At 37.1% G+C, this 18,488-nt stretch overlaps 1 non-coding gene across 1 annotated transcript; it reads right to left on the bottom strand.

Moving 5' to 3' along the window:
* Window positions 1–13,081: 13,081 nt before the first annotated feature.
* LOC131028302 (5S ribosomal RNA) lies at window positions 13,082–13,200 on the bottom strand. Its single transcript, XR_009102587.2, has one exon. It is a non-coding gene; the product is annotated as a 5S ribosomal RNA (ribosomal RNA).
* Between the last annotated feature and the right edge of the window lie 5,288 nt (window positions 13,201–18,488).

Genomic DNA, 18,488 nt, shown 5'->3' with positions numbered 1-18,488 from the left:
GCGTCATTGATTCTTCTAGTCATGTCATCTTCATTCTTCTTTCTATCTTCAATGTCTTTACAAAATCTCATAGTCATGTCTTGCATTTCATTCCTCAAGGTCATGTTTTCTTGCCTCATCTTTCTTACAAGCTCATTAAGAGTTTCCTTTTTATCATCATCATTTTGCATCTTCTCATGAAGTTCTCTTCTTTTGTTTCTAGCAATAGTGAGATTCTCCTGAAGTCTTTGAATGAATTCTTGTGCAGTCCTCAGATAATATTGAAGTTTGATATTTTTCAACTTCTCTGTATCAAAGTCTGCAAGAGTTGTTTCCAATTGCTTTCTCAAGTTTTCCATCTGTATTGGTGTTAGAATCTTCCTCAAGCTATTAGACTTTTGAAAATAGAGGACCAGACTCTGATACCAATTGTTAGGATTGATGATAGTCCCAAAGATACTGAGAGGGGGGGTGAATTAGTATCTAACCACTTAACAAAATTTCTAACCTTATTAAGTATTTTGTATTCCAAAACAATGTACCGGTAAACAAGAATTAATGCAGTAAATAAGAATAGTAAAGACAACATAGAAAGCACACAATAACACAAGATGTTTAACGAGGAAACCCAGTGTAGGAAAAACCTCGATGGGATTTGTGACCCACAATATTCACTCATTGGCCAATGAATGGATATTATTTACAAGAGGGACCTACACATGCAGGAAGGCCAAGTGCCTAGAGCTCACTGCTCAAATATAGAAAGGAAGTCTCACTGACTTACAAAATGGATTATGAGAATCCAATATAATGTACTACTATAAAACAACATCTGCTAGGTGAGGATTAGTACCGGTTTAAGCTCATACAATAACCATAAACCCTTCTATAAAATCTGCCTTAATATTCACTCTACATATCCATCATATCTATACTCTATCATGTATCTCCAAAATGATCTACAAGATCTCATACTTATATATGAGTCTTATTACAATATGCCATGTCGTCTTACAAAAAGATATTACAATTAAATACAAAATATAATAATCAAAATCTTGTCGGCTGAGATGCCGATAAACATTATTGTCGCTATCGGTGAACTGTCTGCCGGTGTAGAGTATGTCGATGCCATAAGATTGCAAGGTTGTCATCAATGACAACACCTTCAATCACCTTCAATTCTCATTGGAGTGTGTAATGCCAACATGTACATATATACATACATACATGCATGTATGTATATATATATCTATATATATATACACATACATACATATATAAATGTATAAATGTATGTATGTGTATATATATATGTGTGTGTGTGTGTGTGTGTGTGTATGTATATATATGTGTGTGTATATATATATATGTATATATATGTATCCACACACACACACACACACACACACATATGTAGTGTCATAAATTGTACACCCTTGCTAGGGTGGTACAATTTCACAATTAGCTTAGCACCCACCTTAGTGTGTTTGCATCTTGCTTTGTAATTTACCTTTAAGCATTTAATTAATTAATTTAATTAAATCTAAAGTCATATTTCATCACTTCAGACATCATAAAATTTGACCCTTTACCCTAAGTGTGCCCTTTTTATTTTATCCCTCCTCTAAATCATTAAATCATAAACCTTAATTATGTATTATTTCAACCTTTAAGGCCCGATTTCGCATATCAAATCACCTTGAAATCAGCTATAACTTTGGGATTCGCAATATCATCATATCTAATGGTCCTAAAAATTTGGTGAAAAGTTGGTTGGACTAGGTGCAAGTTGAACCCAGTCCCCGACATTTTTCCCTAAATTTTGGGAGTAGAATTCTATGATATTATTATGCTTAACCCCAAAAGATTGGTATAAAATTCAAATCCTAAGTCGGCCTAAAGACAAAATTAAGTCAAAATTAAAATCTAGGGTTTCATACATAATATTTATTTCTTCATTTGAAGGGATGAATCTAAGTGTTGGAATCCAAGAACACTGAGGGGGGGGGGGGGGGGGTGAATTAGTGTTCTACCAGAATATAAGATTTTAGCCTTATCAAAACATTCATTCATCAATCGGTAAACATAAATACATATAAATGAAACAAATAATGCAAGAACATTGATGAACACCATAACACAAAGAGTTTATATGTGGAAAACCTGAATGAGGAAAAACCACGGTGGGGTTTGTGAGCCAAAATATCAGTTCACTGGCCATATGAAGAGATATTACATATAATAGGGGCTTGCACATGCAGGAAGGCACACTACCTAGAGCACACTGCTCACCACAAAGAGTCTCACTGACTACAATCACTTTCTGATACAAAACAACAAAACTGAACTCAAATAATGCAACTGCTATGCCTAATTGAGTTTTGGTTAAGGTTCTGACTGTTCTGGTTCTTAAACCCTAAACCCTTGTCAGAATACCATACATCTTAGAAATTGTCTACAAATCATTACATAATATTGCTTTCATATACAAATGATCTCGCATACATAAACTTTGCATGTCAGATCTTATCTCCAAAAATGTTATATCTTAAATGGCCTAATAGACTGACTTATATACCCTTACAAACATTTATGCCATATGTTGGTTTATGTCATGCCCAACTCTTGGGCACGAACGGGAATTTTTTTTTTTTTAAAAATACTTAACTAATTAACGACTTACTTAACTAGTATAATCAACTAAGTGTGATTAACTTAAATAAAATAATGCATTTTGGGTTGAGTCTAAACTATATTTGTATATAATGGGTAATTAAACTCAATTGGGAAACATGGTTTACTAAGTTATCAACGAGCTAAAATCTCTCCCAAATGATTTAACACTAATCTTCGTTAATAAAAATTTAGAATCTCAAGTATAACGATAACTCTCTCGAAATTAAACCTTCTTTATAAAATTTGTTTAACATTCTTAACCTTCTAGGTTTTATCTATATTTGCAATTTAAAACTACTTATTTAAATGTAACCCCCATGATTTAAAATGCTTCTTAATTAAAATTTAAACGAACTCTTGGTAATGTTACCAACTACCAATTTGAGTAATCAAACGTCTACAACAAATTTAAAAATTACTTATATATATATATATATATATTTATATACATATATATATTGGTATGTATATATATATATATATATATAAATATACATATATATTTCTCTTTTTTTTAAAAATATTCTCTTTGATACCATTATCCCATCTGCTTGTTTAGCCGTCCATAACAAATATAATTTTCTTGTAAAAGCTTACACACATAGTATTATTATTATATATATATATATATATATATACATATATACATATACATATACATATACATATACATATACATATACATATACATATACATATACATATATATATATATATATATATATATATATAATCATTCTTTATTTTACCATTTTCAAATTTGTCCCTCCAAAAGTAATGAAAACTCCTTTTCTTTTGTTATTATATTACTCCCCCCCTTATCTAACTCCCTCACTTTTTAAAAAAAAAAAAACAACACTAAGATCTCATTGCCCATGCCCTAACCCGAAGTTAGGGTTAGGGCGAGTGTAGCCTTTTGTTTTATTTCTCTTTTTTTTTGAAACGAGTATGTGCGGGTGAAGGATGGGCGGCGGCCCTGAGAGGCATCGCGCAGGGGCGATCCGCAGCCAACCCCCCCCCTTTCTTTATTTTTTTACATGTTACAATGTTAATAACGGACGGAGCGGAGAGTTGCAGCGACCATCGCGCGCGGGGGACGTAAGCGGAGGCAGAGCGGGGGACGGGTGCCGGCAGCGCGGCACCGCCGGCTGCGGACGGCGCCACCCGCAGGCTGCGGCTCCCGTAGTCTGCGGACGCCGCCGCCCGCAGTCTGCGGGTGCCGCAGGCTGCGGCCGCCGCTGCCCGCGAGCGCGACCCTGCAGTCTGCGGACGCCGCTGCCCACAGTCTGCGGGTGCCGCAGGCTGCGGCCGCCGCTGCCCGCGAGCGCGGCCCCCGCGTAACCAACGCACAACTTGTTTGTTTGATGATATATGATTTTGCTTAGCGAAAAAAAAGAGGGTTAATACCCTCGGAGCTTATGAGGTGGTTTAACATGTTTTGTTTTAAATAAAAATGCCACTATATATATTTATATATATATATATATATTTTTTTTTTATATATATATATATTTATATATACGCAAGGTTAAATGAATATAGTTATAATGTCTCAGTTTTGGCAGATTCCTTATTAAAATATATATATATATATATATATATATATATATATATATATATATATATATATATATATATATATATATATGTATGTATGTATTTATATATATATATATGTGTGGATATATGTTTTTAAATGGGTTAATTATCAGATCTCTTTTTTTGTAAATTAATATTATCAGGGCTGTGAATATTATTTTTAGTGTAAATCAGAATCTTTAAATGATACTTAGTGATTTAAAATGTATATAAATATATATATAAATCTGCATATATATATATATATATATTTATATATGGTTATCTGTCACTCAAAATAGGCATACTTTATTTTTTATTTTTTTTATTTTTAAACAGCATATCAGAATGATAGTTAAAGAGGTAAAATGTTTAAATGAGTATTCTCATACATAAATACATATATGTATTTTGCTATTTGCTCTTTATTTTTACTTTTTTATTTTAAAACTATAACTCAAATAGCCCTTTTGTGGGTATAATATGAATCAATAGCAAAATGCATCTAAGGATTTCCTAAACTACATTATTTTTCCTTGTAACAAAATACTGAACTAAATGCTAAGTCTAAATACAAGAAATAAACTTTTAATTACTTTCTTTTGCTGCAATAAATGGCAAAATAATGGACTGTTTTATTAAATTTACAGCAACATAGTTTCCTTTACTTGCAGAATATAAGAAAATAAATGCTTTTCTTCTCTTTCCTTTGAAAAACATGAAATTCTACATGCAATCTAATGCACTCTCTCTTCATTTGCAAACTAAGTAAAGACATTATAATTTTCTCTAGTAAAGTAGATGCAACATAATAAAGGGTACAAAATAAACATAAATACAAAGATTTTGGCAACAAAACATTTGTATTTTCCTTTCCATGGAATATGAATACATTGCCTGCCTTAATGGAAAAATAAATGTTCTAACTTTTTCTTTTACATGCTATCATTGAATACACAATCTTCTTTTCTTGTAAATAACACAATCTAGCTTCCCTTTTTTTTTTCTTCCCCTTTTTCCAAACTCCCAAAAAGAATACATTATCATAATAACTCTTTCTGCAACAAAAAACAGCAACATAGTCTTTTATTCCTTCCTTTCCCATTCCCATGCAACCTGCAATGAAACACATTTTTGACCATGGGAAGCTCACCTCCCAGCCTAGGCTTACTAGAATCCACCCCCGAGCTTGGAGAACCAAGCACTAGACGGGTTACAAACATGCAAACACCACAACAAAACATAGGAAAACACTTACATTCAAACTTCCCTTCCCAAGCTACACATTCACCACTTTCATGGTGACTCTTCCATGGGTGGAAGTGGACCAAGTACCAATGGGGAGAATGCATGCCATAAACAATACAACATAAGCCACCTCATGGCAACACAAATGCAACCAAAAATACTTCCACAATCCTTATGCCCCCCAAAAGGCTCAAGGCCATATTTACTCCCCTTATGACCCCCAAATGCATACACAAGGCTATGCATCAAGGGTCACCAAGGACACCCTTGAGAACACTCTCCATGAGAAGAGCCTCTCACCCATGGCTGTCATACTCCTTCCACCCTAAGATCTTCCTACCCTCCCAAGGGTAGGAGATCTTGGACACTCCCAAAAACAACAAGAAACACAAACAAACACATAGAAAAGAAAACTACACATTTTAACTTCAACAAAAACTTCATAAAACACATTCTTACAAGCAACTCTTTTCTTTTACAAAACAACATAACTAACACTTACAACATAACAAGAAGAAGTAAGAAGTAACCAACCTTATTCTGCCAAAAGGTTTGCTAAATTTAGTTGGGGATGAGCTCCCCAATTCCACACTAACTTTTTCCAAATTCCACCAAAAGTGCTAAACTCCTACTAACTTTTTCAAAACAAGCATAATCTCCAAGAAAGGAGAGTAGGTGATTACTCACTAAGTTTCCAAATTTTTGCCTAAGAAGGCCTCTCACACACTTCCCAACCCCTTGGGTGAGGTGTGAGTTCCCATTGGTTGCCCTTCCCAAACTCTTACACATTACCAAAATTGGAAAGGGAAAAGGTGGAAGAAGATGGGGAAGAGAGTTTAACTTCTAAAGGGAAGGTTCTCTATCCTAGGAAGAACTTTCTAAGTTCAATTTTCGTTCATCTTGAAAACACCACTTTTGAAGTGACTACATAGTCACATGGGAGAAGCCACATGTTGCAAAATGCCCCTAACCCATAGGTATACCCTTTGGACCTTTGGAAAAGCCTAAAAACTTACCCTAGGAGTCCATTAAACCCTTTGGAAACCCAACTGAAGTTTACCTACGGGTCAACCTTGAGTTGACCACTCCCAAGACTCCCTACCGAAGGCAAATTTGGGACCACACTCATGTTTTTGAAAGGCTTTGGTAGAAACAAAACTCCCTCCAAGAGACAAGTCAAAATCAATGACACTAAATCAGCACATGTGTCAAGTGACACAACAAAAATACAATTTAAAAATCACACATGGAATTTGTCTCTTGAAGGATTACACATATACATATAAATTAAATTTTACACTCAAGCATTATACACATCACAAATAAAATACATTACAAGGGGGTGTTGTCTCTCCAAATAGCCAACTCCCGGCTTAACAAACGCACATTGGTCTAGGTTTGGTTCTCCATTAAATTCCATGGTCACATGGATAATTTTCCTGTGCATCTCAATTAACACATTAGTAACTCCAAATAATTCACAATTATACATAATCAAATACATGGATTTCATTACACATCAAACACTCATACATTTGACAACAATAGTTCAATATCTCATTCGTTCAATTTCAATTTCACATAAGCAATCAACATAATTTTCCAAAATTGAACCACTCATAAATATGCATCATTTTTCTATCATCAAAATAAAATCCTGCAAATTTCCAATAATGACATTCACCATCGTAATGTAATTCTATTCTAGTAACATATCTAAAGTTTCATAATCATCATGCATGAAATAAAGCATCAACATATGTCAGTGTGATCCAAATCATGGAATCATATAAGTTCTAAGTCCATAATGCATAAAATAAAGCATCCATAATAGTCTCAATATGCAAATAACTGAAAATGTCAAACTGAATCGGGGTAGGGCCTCACACCCTCCCCCTCTAGGCATGAACTTCCTCCTGGAGTTCATCAAAAAGGTGGGGGTACTGTGATCTCATAAGTGCTGCATCCTCCCATGAGGCTGTGACCTCATCATAGCAATCCCACTGGACCCTAACCTGGTCCAGCTCTCGTCCTCGAAGGCTCAGCGTCCGGCGTGCCAAAATGCGAATGGGCTCCAAAGCTAGCTGCCCGTCCGACTCCACCTGCAAGGCATCCCAATCTAGAATATGAGACTCATCATAGATATACTTCCTCAAAACTGAAACATGAAACACATCGTGGATGCGTGACAGGCTAGGTGGCAATGCTAGACGGTAGGCAACTGGCCCTATCCTCTCAAGGATCTCAAATGGTCCTACAAATCGAGGTGCGAGCTTAGAACCCTTTCCATAACGGATTGGACTCTTATGCGGTCGCACTCTCAAGAAGACTCTGTCTCCAACTGAGTAGCTACGATCAACCCTCTTTGCATCTGCATATTTCTTCTGTCTATCCTGTGCCTCTCTAAGACGCTGCCTAATCAAATCCACCTGCTGCTCCATATCCCGAACTATCTCTGGACCAATAGCAACTCTGTCCTCTATGCGGTCCCAACTCAATGGTGTCCTACAAGGCCTGCCATATAATGCCTGATAGGGTGGCATCCCCAAGGACGTGTGATGCCCATTGTTATAGGCAAACTCCACTAAGGGAAGATACTCCTCCCATCTGGTTTGGTGATCCATGACATACATGCGAAGCATATCCTCTAACACCTGATTAACTCTCTCTGTCTGGCCATCCGTTTCCGGATGATAGGCTGTACTGAAATTGAGCTTGGTACCCATAGCTGCCTGTAATGCTTTCCAAAAAGAAGAAGTGAAGAGGGAATCCCTGTCGGAAATGATCTTACGTGGAACACCATGAAGTCTGACAATGTCTCGCAAAAACACCTGTGCTACTGCTGGTGCTGTGAAGGTGGTACGAACTGGTGAAAAATGAGCCACTTTGGTCAACTTGTCAACCGTCACCAAGATGGCATCATGGCGGCGAGATGACATAGGGAGACCAATGATGAAATCCATGGATATAGTATCCCACTTCCACTCTGGTATAGCATGAGATTGGAGCAACCCACCTGGATGGCAGTGCTCCGCCTTGACTCTCTGACACTCAAGGCATTGAGCTACTAACTCAGCAATAAGCTGCCGCATTCCTGGCCAATGGTATAGTTCTCTCAAGTCTGCATGCAACTTCTTGACACCGGGATGCGCTGCATAAGGAGCTCTATGAGCCTCTGTGATAATGAACTCCCACAATCTCCCGGAAGAAGGTACATAGATGAGCCCTCTATGGCGTAATAAACCATCTGACTCTAAGGAATAATCCACATATTTCCCTTCTAAAGTTTCCTGAGATCGAATAGCCTCGCAAACCTCTAAATACCATTTGTCCTCTGGCAATCGCTGCATGATCCGATCTCTCAAATCCGTGCTCATAGACATGGTGTATACCTCGTGACGTCTCCTACTCAAAGCATCTGCAACTACATTTTCTTTCCCTTTGATGTAGTGAACGTCAAAATCATACTCACACAAGAATTCCATCCATCTCCTCTGACGTGCATTAAGATTCGGCTGAGTAAATATGTACTGAAGGCTCTGATGGTCTGAGTGCAACTCAAAGTGATGACCCAAAAGGAAATGTCTCCATCTCACAAGTGCATGTACTACGGCTGCAAGCTCAAGGTCATGAGTGGGGTAATTAAGCTCATGAGTCTTGAGTTTCCTAGACTCGAAAGCTATAGCTCTGCCATTCTGCATAAGTACTGCTCCTAAACCCTCTAGGGAAGCATCTGTGCAAACCATGAATTCAGCTGAAGGATCCGGTACTACAAGGATAGGTGCGGTAGTAAGTGCCTTTTTAAGTTCTTCAAAAGCCTTCTCACACTTCTCCGTCCACTCAAACTTCTTCCCTTTGCGCTGAAGAGAAGTGATAGGATGAGCAATTCTAGAGAATCCCTCAACAAAACGTCGGTAATAACCTGCTAAGCCCATGAAGCTCCTGACCTCTGTCACACTGGTAGGTGCTGGCCAATCCATAATGGCTCTGATCTTTGATGGGTCTACTAAGATCCCATCACCGGATATCACATGACCAAGGTACTTGATCTCAGTTCTAAAGAAAGCACACTTCGACAAACTGCCATACAACTGATTTTCCCTCAAACACTGCAAAACCTGTCTCAAGTGTTCCTCATGTTCCTCCTCATTCCGTGAATATATCAAAATGTCGTCGAGAAACACAATCACAAAGCGGTCGAGGAATGTACGGAATGCTCCATTCATGAGACTCATAAAAACTGCTGGGGCATTCGTAAGACCAAATGGAACCACGGTGAACTCATAGTGGCCATATCTAGTGCGAAATGCGGTCTTGTGGATATCACTTTCCACTATTCTCAACTGATGGTATCCTGACTTTAGATCAATCTTGGAAAATACTTTGGCACCTTGAAGTTGATCAAACAAATCGTCGATCCTGGGCAATGGATAACGATTCTTGATTGTTACTTTGTTCAACTGACGGTAGTCCATGCATAATCGGAGAGATCCATCTTTCTTCTTCACGAAGATGACTGGTGCACCCCAAGGGGATACACTAGGGCGAATGTGGCCTTTTTCTAGGAGTTCCTCAAGCTGAATCTTGAGCTCATTAAGCTCATTTGTGGTCATTCTATATGGTGCTCTTGAAATTGGTTCGGCTCCTGGAACAAGGTCTATATGAAAATCAATCTCTCTACGGGGCGGCATACCAGGTAACTCTGAAGGAAATACATCTGAAAATTCCCTAAGGATAGGATGGTCATCAATAGATGGTTCCTTTTCCTCTTCTTCTTCTCTATCACTAATGGTGATGGCAAATAACTGACATCCCTTTCGCATGCTCCGCTTAAGCTGCATGGTGGAGATCGTACGAAGAGATACGGGTCTCTGAATTCCAGTGATTACTATAAGAGAGCCATGATCATCCTCACACTCGATCCTTTTCAGGCGACAATCCATCTTGGCTCTGTGGGCATAAAGTCAATCCATGCCAAGTATGATGCCATATGATCCAAGTGGTGTAACTCTAAGGTCTACTAAGGTGGTGGTGTTACCAATCTGAAGTTGACATCCTTTAACCTCTGATTCCACTGACACTCTAGCCCCTGAAGCTAATTCCACTTCCCAACTGGCCTCTTGCCTAATTGCCACTAGCCCGCAACGCTCCACAACCAATGGAGATATAAAAGAATCAGTAGCTCCTGAATCAAATAGTATAGATACACTGCTACCTCTGATCATACCTGCTACCTCAATAACCGTGGCTTGATGCTCTGCCTGGCGGTTGTCAACCGTTGCGAAGACTCTGTGGGACTTGCCCATGTCCCCAACTGTCGGCTCTGATGCTGCCATCCTCTGATTCCCTGTCATCTGACCCTGAGGACACTCTCTCGCTATGTGTCCCATGGCTCCACATGTGAAGCAAGGGCCTCGTGCCTGAAACTGTACTCCCTGTGGTCTGGAGAAAGTCTGTCCCCCTGTCCTACTAGAACCACTGTACCCACCTCTAGAGGACTGCTGAGTCCTAGCCGGAGGTGTGTAAGGAGCCTGAGATTTTTGATCTCGCCTCTGACCCTGTGACTGCCACTGCTTGGGCTTTGTGCCCTGCTGATTCTGCGGAGGCTTTTGCCTCTGGTTTTGCTGTGACTGCTGCGGAGGAGGGGGTTTGGAGAACCCCGATGAGTGCCTGTTGTTACCTTTCCAATGGGGTTTCTGAAACCCATAAGTCTGTGGTGAAGGGTTACGGTTCTGAAACCGATCCTTCGAGTCATGTGGTCTGGCCTGAATCTCCTCGGCTATCAAAGCCTTCTCCACGGCAACCCGGAGGCTCCCTGGGGCGGCCATTCTCACTGGTCCTGCTATGCCGGAATTCAATCCTCTGATAAATCGGTTGACGAGAAGCTTTTCATCTTTCAGGTAGTCTACATAAGGTAAGAGTTCAAAGAACTTGTTCTCGTACTGTGTTACTGTAAGACCCTTCTGCTGGAGGTCATGAAACTCATCCACCCTACGCTGTCTGAAATGCTCTGATAAATACCTCTCCCTGAATCTCTCTGTGAAAATCTCCCAAGTGAGGGTCTCTATCTCTAAGCCACACTTATATTCTTCCTATCTCCACCATGTGGAGGCTGTTCCTCGCAATAGGTGAACTGCTGCACGTGCTTTTAGATTGCTCTCATAAGAGCGCAATGCAAAGCACCTATCTAGGCTTAAAAGCCATGCCTCTGCCTCTACCCCATCGGTAGATCCCCCAAATGATGGTGGCTGAAGACGCATAACCTCTCTGATTAGATCCCCTGGATCTCTACGTGCCCTCTCAATATACACAGGTGCTACGGCTGGAGGTGGTGCTGGTAGGTGAATGGGTTCGGGCTCATGCACAGCCTGACTCTCTACGGGATTAGGAGGTGGACTCCTACTCCGTTCCCGTTCTACTGTTCTATGACTTCCTGAGTTCTGGTTCTCAACATTGTGATCTACTGCTGGAAGCCTATCCTGTACTAGTCCAATCAGGTTCTGAAGAGCTACCAAGATGTCTCGGTTTGGGTCAACTGATTGCTCGGGAGGAGCTGTTGGGTCCACTTCCTGAACCGATTCCTCCCTAATGACCTCTTCGCGTGCCATGCATGCACGCCTAGGGCCTCTACCACGTTTGCGAGCTTGTCGCGTAGTTGGAGGCATCCTTTTTAAGAAAATAAAATAAAATGAAATAAATAACTCAATTTTAGGAGAAAATATTTTAGCTAGTTCTAAAATAAAATTGAATACAATTTAATTAATTAAATAATTATAGCGAAACGTAATGGAGTAAGGTTCCCTAGTGTTGGCAACCTTGCTCTGATACCAAAATGTCATGCCCAACTCTTGGGCACGAACGGGAAATTTTTTTAAAAAAAAAATACTTAACTAATTAACGACTTACTTAACTAGTATAATCAACTAAGTGTGATTAACTTAAATAAAATAATGCATTTTGGGTTGAGTCTAAACTATATTTGTATATAATGGGTAATTAAACTCAATTGGGAAACATGGTTTACTAAGTTATCAACGAGCTAAAATCTCTCCCAAATGATTTAACACTAATCTTCGTTAATAAAAATTTAGAATCTCAAGTATAACGATAACTCTCTCGAAATTAAACCTTCTTTATAAAATTTGTTTAACATTCTTAACCTTTTAGGTTTTATCTATATTTGCAATTTAAAACTACTTATTTAAATGTAACCCCCATGATTTAAAATGCTTCTTAATTAAAATTTAAACGAACTCTTGGTAATGTTACCAACTACCAATTTGAGTAATCAAACGTCTACAACAAATTTAAAAATTACTTATATATATATATATATTTATATACATATATATATTGGTATGTATATATATATATATATATATATATATAAATATACATATATATTTCTCTTTTTTTTTTTAAATATTCTCTTTGATACCATTATCCCATCTGCTTGTTTAGCCGTCCATAACAAATATAATTTTCTTGTAAAAGCTTACACACATAGTATTATTATTTTATATATATATATATATATATATATATATATATATATATATATATATATATATATATATATATATATATATATAATCAAAGGGTGCAACACCGGGACTTCCCGGGAGGTCACCCATCCCAGTACTACTCCGGCCCAAGCGCGCTTAACTGCGGAGTTCTGATGGGATCCGGTGCACTAACGCTGGTATGATCGCACTTCGTTAATAAAAAGTTAGTAGGAGTTTAGCACTTTTGGTGGAATTTGGAAAAAGTTAGTGTGGAATTGGGTAGCTCATCCCCAACTAAATTTAGCAAACCTTTTGGCAGAATAAGGTTGGTTACTTCTTACTTCTTCTTGTTATGTTGTAAGTGTTAGTTATGTTGTTTTGTAAAAGAAAAGAGTTGCTTGTAAGAATGTGTTTTATGAAGTTTTTGTTGAAGTTAAAATGTGTAGTTTTCTTTTCTATGTGTTTGTTTGTGTTTCTTGTTGTTTTTGGGAGTGTCCAAGATCTCCTACCCTTGGGAGGGTAGGAAGATCTTAGGGTGGAAGGAGTATGATAGCCATGGGTGAGAGGCTCTTCTCATGGAGAGTGTTCTCAAGGGTGTCCTTGGTGACCCTTGATGCATAGCCTTGTGTATGCATTTGGCGGTCATAAGGGGAGTAAATATGGCCTTGAGCCTTTTGGGGGGCATAAGGATTGTGGAAGTATTTTTGGTTGCATTTGTGTTGCCATGAGGTGGCTTATGTTGTATTGTTTATGGCATGCATTCTTCCCATTGGTTCTTGGTCCACTTCCACCCATGGAAGAGTCACCATGAAAGTGGTGAATGTGTAGCTTGGGAAGGGAAGTTTGAATGTAAGTGTTTTCCTATGTTTTGTTGTGGTGTTTGCATGTTTGTAACCCGTCTAGTGCTTGGTTCTCCAAGCTCGGGGGTGGCTTCTAGTAAGCCTAGGCTGGGAGGTGAGCTTCCCATGGTCAAAAATGTGTTTCATTGCAGGTTGCATGGGAATGGGAAAGGAAGGAATAAAAGACTATGTTGTTGTTTTTTGTTGCAGAAAGAGTTATTATGATAATGTATTCTTTTTGGGAGTTTGGAAAAAGGGGAAGAAAAAAAAAAGGGGAGCTAGATTGTGTTATTTACAAGAAAAGAAGATTGTGTATTCAATGATAGCATGTAAAAGAAAAAGTTAGACAATGATACATTTATTTTTCGATTAAGTAAGGCAATGTATTCATATTCCATGGAAAGGAAAATACAAATGTTTTGTTGCCAAAATCTTTGTATTTATGTTTATTTTGTACCCTTTATTATGTTGCATCTACTTTACTAGAGAAAATTATAATGTCTTTACTTAGTTTGCAAATGAAGAGAGAGTGCATTAGATTGCATGTAGAATTTCATGTTTTTCAAAGGAAAGAGAAGAAAAGCATTTATTTTCTTATATTCTGCAAGTAAAGGAAACTATGTTGCTGTAAATTTAATAAAACAGTCCATTATTTTGCCATTTATTGCAGCAAAAGAAAGTAATTAAAAGTTTATTTCTTGTATTTAGACTTAGCATTTAGTTCAGTATTTTGTTACAAGGAAAAATAATGTAGTTTAGGAAATCCTTAGATGCATTTTGCTGTTGATTCATATTATACCCACAAAAGGGCTATTTGAGTTATAGTTTTAAAATAAAAAAGTAAAAATAAAGAGCAAATAGCAAAATACATATATGTATTTATGTATGAGAATACTCATTTAAACATTTTACCTCTTTAACTATCATTCTGATATGCTGTTTAAAAAATAAAAAAATAAAAAAAAATGTATGCCTATTTTGAGTGACAGATAACCATATATAAATATATATATATATATATATATATGTAGATATATATATATATTTATATACATTTTAAATCACTAAGTATCATTTAAAGAATCTGATTTACACTAAAAATAATATTCACAGCCCTGATAATATTAATTTACAGAAAAAGAGATCTGATAATTAACCCATTTAAAAACATATATCCACACATATATATATATATAAATACATATATATATTTATATATATATACATCCATATATATATATATATATATATATATATATATATATATATATATTTTAATAAGGAATCTGCCAAAACTGAGACATTATAACTATATTCATTTAACCCTGCGTATATATAAATATATATATATATATATATATAAATATATATATATATATATATATATATAAATATATATAGTGGCATTTTTATTTAAAACAAAACATGTTAAACCACCTCATAAGCTCCGAGGGTATTAACCCTATTTTTTTTCGCTAAGCAAAATCATATATCATCAAACAAACAAGCTGTGCGTTGGTTACGCGGGGGCCGCGCTCGCGGGCAGCGGCGGCCGCAGCCTGCGGCACCCGCAGACGGCGGGCGGCGGCGTCCGCAGACTGCGGGAGCCGCAGCCTACGGGCGGCACCGTCCGCAGCCAGCGGTGCCGCGCTGCCGGCACCCGTCCCCCGCTCTGCCTCCGCTGACGTCCCCCGCGCGCGATGGTCGCTGCAACTCTCCGCTCCGTCCGTTATTAACATTGTAACATGTAAAAAAATAAAGAAAGGGGGGGGGGTTGGCTGCGGATCACCCCTGCGCGATGCCTCTCAGGGCCGCCGCCCATCCTTCACCCGCACATACTCGTTTCAAAAAAAAAGAGAAATAAAACAAAAGGCTACACTCGCCCTAACCCTAACTTCGGGTTAGGGCATGGGCAATGAGATCTTAGTGTTGTTGTTTTTTTTAAAAAAAGTGAGGGAGTTAGATAAGGGGGGGAGTAATATAATAACAAAAGAAAAGGGGTTTTCATTACTTTTGGAGGGACAAATTTGAAAATGGTAAAATAAAGAATGATTTTATATATATATATATATATATATATATATACACATGTGTGTGTATATATATATATATATATATATATATATATATACTATGTGTGTAAGCTTTTACAAGAAAATTATATTTGTTATGGACGGCTAAACAAGCAGATGGGATAATGGTATCAAAGAGAATATTTAAAAAAAAAAAGAGAAATATATATGTATATTTATATATATATATATATATATATATATATATATAAGTAATTTTAAAATTTGTTGTAGACGTTTGATTACTCAAATTGGTAGTTGGTAACATTACCAAGAGTTCGTTTAAATTTTAATTAAGAAGCATTTTAAATCATGGGGGTTACATTTAAATAAGTAGTTTTAAATTGCAAATATAGATAAAACCTAGAAGGTTAAGAATGTTAAACAAATTTTATAAAGAAGGTTTAATTTCGAGAGAGTTATCGTTATACTTGAGATTCTAAATTTTTATTAACGAAGATTAGTGTTAAATCATTTGGGAGAGATTTTAGCTCGTTGATAACTTAGTAAACCATGTTTCCCAATTGAGTTTAATTATCCATTATATACAAATATAGTTTAGACTCAACCCAAAATGCATTATTTTATTTAAGTTAATCACACTTAGTTGATTATACTAGTTAAGTAAGTCGTTAATTAGTTAAGTATTTTAAAAAAAATAAAATTTCCCGTTCGTGCCCAAGAGTTGGGCATGACATTTAGCATAATCTCCAAGAAAGGAGAGTGGGTGATTACTCACTAAGTTTCCAAATTCTTGCCTAAGAAGGCCTCTCACACACTTCCCAACCCCTTGGGTGAGGTGTGAGTTCCCATTGGTTGCCCTTCCCAAACTCTTACACATTACCAAAATTGGAAAGGGAAAAGGTGGAAGAAGATGGGGAAGAGAGTTTAACTTCTAAAGGGAAGGTTCTCTATCCTAGGAAGAACTTTCTAAGTTCAATTTTCGTTCATCTTGAAAACACCACTTTTGAAGTGACTACATAGTCACATGGGAGAAGCCACATGTTGCAAAATGCCCCTAACCCATAGGTATACCCTTTGGACCTTTGGAAAAGCCTAAAAACTTACCCTAGGAGTCCATTAAACCCTTTGGAAACCCAACTGAAGTTTACCTACGGGTCAACCTTGAGTTGACCACTCCCAAGACTCCCTACCCAAGGCAAATTTGGGACCACACTCATGTTTTTGAAAGGCTTTGGTAGAAACAAAACTCCCTCCAAGAGACAAGTCAAAATCAATGACACTAAATCAGCACATGTGTCAAGTGACACAACAAAAATACAATTTAAAAAGCACACATGGAATTTGTCTCTTGAAGGATTACACATATACATATAAATTAAATTTTACACTCAAGCATTATACACATCACAAATAAAATACATTACAAGGGGGTGTTGTCTCTCCAAATAGCCAACTCCCGGCTTAACAAACGCACATTGGTCTAGGCTTGGTTCTCCATTAAATTCCATGGTCACATGGATAATTTTCCTGCGCATCTCAATTAACACATTAGTAACTCCAAATAATTCACAATTATACATAATCAAATACATGGATTTCATTACACATCAAACACTCATACATTTGACAACAATAGTTCAATATCTCATTCGTTCAATTTCAATTTCACATAAGCAATCAACATAATTTTCCAAAATTGAACCACTCATAAATATGCATCATTTTTCTATCATCAAAATAAAATCCTGCAAATTTCCAATAATGACATTCACCATCGTAATGTAATTCTATTCTAGTAACATATCTAAAGTTTCATAATCATCATGCATGAAATAAAGCATCAACATATGTCAGTGTGATCCAAATCATGGAATCATATAAGTTCTAAGTCCATAATGCATAAAATAAAGCATCCATAATAGTCTCAATATGCAAATAACTGAAAATGTCAAACTGAATCGGGGTAGGGCCTCACAGCTTACATACAAAATGATAATATATTTCAGCTTATTACAAATACATATGAATTATAAAATTCTTTGCCAGTATACTATCCTTTGTTAGGACCCAGAGGCAACTGAGAGGGGGGGGGGGGGGGGGTGAATTGGTTGTCTATTAATTTCAACCCAAATATACTTTAACCAAACTTGATACTTAATACTGCTAAACCAAAATTAACAGTTAATAATAGTACCAGTGAAACTTAATGCATGAAACAGAAAGAGAAATAATATCCACAACACATAACATAGAGATTTGTATGTGGAAACCCTGTAAGGGGAAAATCCACGGTGGGAAAACTTACCCATAATTAGATGATACTATTGCAGATAGTATGTGTATATAAATGGGGCCTGCACATGTAGATAGGCTAGCTGCCTAGAGCTCACTGCTCAATCACAAAATGAGAGTCACATTGACTACAATTGGATGATTAAATCCAATGATAATGTACTGCTCAAAGTAGCATCTCCAATGTTGGATTTAGTACCGGTTAAGCTCTGACTATCTTCTTCAAACCTTCCTTGAATCTTCAAATGATATATGCGTGAGTAAATCTGCTTATATTCGCATATACTGAATATCACAACCTTAAAATACCTTATTTCTTCTCCTATATCAAT

Source organism: Cryptomeria japonica, chromosome 1, assembly GCF_030272615.1.
Source record: "Cryptomeria japonica chromosome 1, Sugi_1.0, whole genome shotgun sequence".
Classification (NCBI taxonomy): Eukaryota; Viridiplantae; Streptophyta; class Pinopsida; order Cupressales; family Cupressaceae; genus Cryptomeria; species Cryptomeria japonica.
The sequence above is the reverse complement of the archived record's forward strand: the minus strand, read 5'-3'. Positions and strand labels throughout refer to the sequence as shown.